Source organism: Alosa pseudoharengus, unplaced genomic scaffold (genome assembly GCF_046254945.1).
Source record: "Alosa pseudoharengus isolate Yale_2024_CS ecotype anadromous, Long Island Sound unplaced genomic scaffold, YU_APseudo_1.1 YU_APseudo_1.1_scf_19, whole genome shotgun sequence".
In the NCBI taxonomy this organism is placed as follows: domain Eukaryota; kingdom Metazoa; phylum Chordata; class Actinopteri; order Clupeiformes; family Clupeidae; genus Alosa; species Alosa pseudoharengus.
Genome location: NW_027468657.1, coordinates 35,065,408 through 35,071,340, shown reverse-complemented (window position 1 = coordinate 35,071,340; position 5,933 = coordinate 35,065,408).

Sequence of the window (5,933 nt, the reverse complement as noted above, 5' to 3'; positions counted from 1 at the left end):
TCCAGTTTCTGTTTTCAGATTAAAGACAATTTAGGCTAATGATTACATCATTATTGGCAATGATAACATGCACACATTTACATTAGTTGCATACCTCCATTTTGACCTTTTCTTGATCAATCAAACCTGATCACAACATATATGCTCACTGTCCAGCAGCGGGATGCTGTGCAGGCTGCCACAGTCGGCCAGAGCACCAAGAGCCTTTGGCACTCACTTTGCGAGGGCAGGCTGTAGGCGCAACTCAACACATGCCCCGAATCTAAGTGATTTCTCCTTCTGCAGTTGTAGGTTATATAGCCCTTATAGACCCTCGCACTATCATTCATGGACAGCAAAAGGTTTTGAACTAGACTTGGGTATGACCTTTCCAGATGTATAGCTAGCTGAATGTGTCTGCTACTGATGCTATTGAGATGCTATTATTCATTTTTATTTACTTTCTGGACCCCCCCCCCTCCCCCTCTCAGATAACATTATACACTTAACATAGATACCCTCAGGTGAGCATATGTCTTTTTTTACTACAAGCACTTTGACACTTACCGAGACATGATGGATCTTCCCCTTCTGTTCATAGCTAGCTCTGACTTGCCCTATTAGCATGCTAGAACTGTAGGCGCAACTCTCCACATGCCCCGAATCTAAATGATTTCTTTGTCTGCAGTTGTAGGTTATATAGCTCTTATAGACCCTCGCACTATCTAGCGGTGCACCAGCTCTGACTTGCCCTATTAGCATTGCCATGGCTCCTAGGATCACTAAGCAACTTTTTTTGTGTATTTGTGTGAATTATCGCCATATGTCCTTGGTCTTCAGAGCTCCTGTGCAGAGATAGATGCCTGGCTGTTCATGCATGGCTGCCAGGGCTCACCCTGTGGGGTGGGGTCTGGGTATGGGAGCTAAACACGTAGCAACCCGGGCCCCTCACTGTTGGGTGTGGGCATAGGTAAGCGTGTGCGAGCAGTTGGGGGTTGAGGTATTGTGTGATTGAAGATTTTTTTTTTTTGTATGTGCTGTTTTGTGCATGGCTGCCAGGGTTCACCCCATGGGGTGGGGTCTGGGTATGGGAGCTAAACACATAGCGGCCTGGGCCCCTCACTGTTGGGGTGGGCATAGGTAAGCGTGTGCGAGCAGCTGGGTGTTTGGGGGGTGTGGTGTTATGTGATGCAAGAATTTTTTTTGATGTGGTGTTTTGTGATGTTCAGTATGCTTCTCATGTACTTACTGTGCCTTACTAACACCCAACTCTAAACCCAGTGCTAGTTTTTTTCCACTTGTTGCTTTCTGTTGTGTGTGCGTGTCTACTGCCGCTGCTGTGGGAAGTCCAGTTCCAAACGACGAGTCACTGGGAAAGATGAGCCAAGACGACGAGTGACTTGTATTCTGCGATCTCAATTTCATCATTAAGGAAAGTTTGTTTTCAAGCCTAACATTATTTCTGTGCCTGTTAACCATTGAAGCCTCATTAGTGTTTGTTTGTTGACTGCTAACAGGTCCTGGAACGGCTGGAATTCCAAGGAGCGACGTCATCCCTGTGTTGGAACACATCCCTACTAACGCCTGTTGTCCCGTTGACCGGATTCCTGGCCTGCGCAGCCTAGCTAATCCCAATCATCCCTACACTCTATAGAAACCTTACAGCCCTGTAACTGACCCTAGGCAGATGGGTCAGGCCCTTGAGTCGTGGATCTGCTCGAGGTTTCTTCCTATATGCATCTCCAATTCTAGGGAGTTTTTTTATCGCCCCTGTTACTCACAGGCTCTCTTCATGTTCAACACTGTAGCACCATGAGACATGTAATGTTTTGGCCCTCTATAAAATTGAATTGAATGTGCAGAGTGTATATTAGTGTTGCTGAAGGTTCAATTTAAAGATGGTTTGAGGTTATGCCGTTTTATACCTACTGTGTGCTTTTCTGTGCATTTTGTGGGGAAATAAGTTTATGTATTTGAATGAACTCACAATAAAGACTCATCATTTTATAGAAAACCTGTGTGATTTTCTGCAATAACAATGCATTTTACATTAGAAACAAATGTACTAAATGACCAGACGTTTTCACTTACGTCATCTATTGAGTGGCACATCTAATATTTTGTTAGCTTCCATTTATTCTGTGATTAGGCTACTAGTAGTTTTATTTATTTTACACTGAGGACTTATATGGTTATTGGAAGTTCTTAATACTAAGTTAAAGTAGTAAAACGTGTACATAGGCCTACTTTTAAATGTTTAAAAAAGACTCACCAAGACATGCTGGACTGGAGACGGAAAACGGGATGCTGCTCGGATGGACCAGGTGAAATTAATGCCATTTATAAACACTGTTCCTTTACTCTTCAAATTTACAACACCATGACCCGATTAAAAAGACAAATTAAATGACATACTTACATATGCCTTATCATCTGGTTCAACATATTAGGAACTTTGAAAACGGTTGATGTTCAAACTGTTCCAGAACGAATTTGAATTTAGAAAGGTCGCGAGTTCGTTGAGGAACGGGCCAACCTGATCAAAGTGAGTTAACAAGTCAGTTGTGGTAGTTGGTAGACTCGACGCAGCAGCTTCAGCGGTGAACACACGATAGAAAAAAAGGCCTGTGTTTGTACATTAATACACCGAAAGTCGTTAGGATCCTTGCGGCACCTGCATTTTACAATTCTCTGTAAGTAATGCTTTCGTTAGTTTTTACAATTGTGAAGCTGTGGCACTAATCAGGTTATCTAGTGATGTATGCTAACCAGGAACTTAACCTAGCTTCTACCTCCTCGAAGTAACTGTGACCCTTTTAAACTGACACAAATCAGCTGTGCGAGTGTCACGTATAGAACATTTATTCAGTCAGCATATATGTTGTGATCAGGTTTGATTGATCAAGAAAATGTCAAAATGGAGGTATGCAACTAATCTAAATTTGTGCATGTTATCATTGCCATTAATGATGCCTAAGCCTAAATTGTCTTTAATCTGAAAACAGAAACTGGAAACCAAACATGACCATAGAGTTGACCAAATTAATTTATTTCTCCAACAGTTTAGGCAACAGGATGGATTTATACAACCCCTCCAGCAGCCCAAGATTTGGAGCCCAAGACTGGTCAACGTCCACTTGTAGGACCAGGACACTCTTAGTGGTCCAGGTAACAAAAGCGCACTGCTCTGCCCCGGTGAGGTGCATCTGCCCCTGCACCTGGTGCCAGTATGGATGATTTGACTTCAAGGCATACATCCCATCAACTTTTTTGAGGAAGAAGTCTCTGTTGTTCAAGGCCTCGTCTAGCGTCTGGTCTCGGGTGCTATAAGGGCACTTGACCTCGATAATAGAGGATTCACCCACCAACCCATCTGGCGAAGCACCCAGCATCCCTGAGGGTGCAAGCCACAGGCCTGACTCCCTGACCTTTAACTGTGTGGCCTGCTCAAACGCCTTGATGCCATCCTTCTCATTCATACGCCCCCACTGGATGGCGTGGACGTTCTCAAGAGACTTCTGGGTCATCAACCGGTCGATGACGGACGGAGCCACATTTCTCCCCTTCAGCAGAGCTGGCAACACGGCACCAAAATTGCTAGCGGTCAGCCTGCCCTCACGAAGTGAGTGCCAAAGGCTGTTGGTGCTCTGGCCGACCGTGGCAGCCTGCACAGCATCCCGCTGCTGGACAGTGACGGCCCTGAGAGCCCTGATTCGGGTGCCGGGAAATTATGGACCGCACAAATAAAGCTGTGAGGTCCTCCGGCAGAGCAAGGGAACTTCCTTAGGGCTCAGGTTCCAAGAGCCACGCCATCGCACAGGAGGACCCCTGGAGTGCCTCCCTCAATGACCTGAAATCATCCTCTGTTGGCTCTCGACTAAGAGGGTTAAAATCGTTGCGTGGGTAGAGCTCCTTCACTGAATGCTGCTCCTTTGTGGCCTTTGCAGCTTTCCATGAACATTCCGCGTCGGTGCGGCTGAAATTTCGGTAGGCGAAGAGGGCCAGTGCTGCACCATGACTGCACTTTGCTGCACCACGGGGACACTCACAGGTGGTGCTGGTGATCCCTCCATCCTCCCCCAGATTGACCTGATAAGACAGTTTTAATAAAAATGTTATGGTGGTATGAATTGGTTTGTCCATGTGTTGATAATAACATCATAATTTGTCCATAATTTTTTTATTCAGAAATGTGAGTTGTTTAGCTAACTGCATTTATGTAAGTGGAACTACAGCCTTGAGTAAGACAAACTATGTAGGCAAAGTCACTAGGTAAGAATAATAAGGAATTGCACTTATTAAATAAGAATGAGTAATAGAATGTGTGTGAGGTCAGAAGGTCTCTGGAGAAAAAAGGTCTGTCTCGCTGTGTAGGGTCAAAGACAAAGGCTTCATGACCTGAGTTTTGGAACTCATTCTCATAATTCTATTACTCATTCTTATTTAATAAGTGCAATTCTATATTATGTTTCGGAGGCAGGACTTATTCCGGACAGGTCTATGGGTTCAGGTTTTTCTCCTTCTGCAGTTGTAGGTTATATAGCCCTTATAGACCCTCGCACTATCATTCATGGACAGCAAAAGGTTTTGAACTTGACTTGGGTATGACCTTTCCAGATGTATAGCTAGCTGAATGTGTCTGCTACTGATGCTATTGAGATGCTATTATTCATTTTTATTTACTTTCTGGACCCCCCCCCCCCTCTCAGATAACATTATACACTTAACATAGATACCCTCAGGTGAGCATATGTCTTTTTTTACTACAAGCACTTTGACACTTACCGAGACATGATGGATCTTCCCCTTCTGTTCATAGCTAGCTCTGACTTGCCCTATTAGCATGCCAGAACTGTAGGCGCAACTCTCCACATGCCCCGAATCTAAGTGATTTTCTCCCCTCTGGAGAAGTTTGGGCTCATCTTTAAAAAAGACAGAAATCGCCGACAAAGACACTAAAGACATGACGAGACGAGATTTAGTTTTTCTCTCACGAAAAACAGATATTAATAATAAGCAGACAATTAATCAAAGGCAGAGTCGTATTAAGTCGATAGCTTTATTTTGCATGACCTTGATCAGAACAGTAACATTTTCAGAATGTATTAACAACCTATCAAACACGATGATTCACACAGCCACCTCCGTAGACAGGCTCTGGTGCCACAAACTCCATTTCGGTGATGACAAACTATGGAACATTGCCGTTGCTATGCAACGTTGACTCAGGGAGTCGCGGCGTCTGACGCATGTGTTAGCTTAATGCTTCTTACTGATATATTTCTACTTTAACGGCACCGACAATCAAAAAATCCAGTGGAAACTAGATGGCAGAAGTATGTAGGCCAATCTGCCCACCATTTTTTTCTACTTTGCCACCTACAGATGTTTGACAGGTATGATATTTCGAAACGCCATGTTATTTCTCATAGACATTCGACGCCCGGAATTTGGATGGATACGGAAGTTACGGAGACGGGACTTATTCTGGAGAGGTCTATTCACCCCTTGCATGTGACGTCACGTTTTGTTCGCGCCACAGCAAAATAGCCTAGTGGACGGCAAGAACACGAATCAAATCAATGGGTTGTAATCGGACATATCGCACAGCTAGGAGATTATAGTGAGATTTAACCGTAGTAATGCCCTTCCACGACTGTTGGCTTATTGTTTGGAATACAACAACATACCATGTTCTTGCATAGATATATTTTGGTTTGTTTTCTTTGTGTTTCGAGAGTATTTTAACCACAATTGCATGCTTATCTCCTCAGTGTATGAAGCACAGCAGCGGTTGCTATAGCAACCATAGACTCTGAACAGGACGGCAGATAGCACTTAGGCAAAGTCTTTGGCAAGATCTGAATGTAAACAGATAATACCGTTCAAGTTTTTTATTTCCTATTTCTTTCAATTCTTTAACTTAAGACATGTAAGAAGTAAGTTTATTCGCT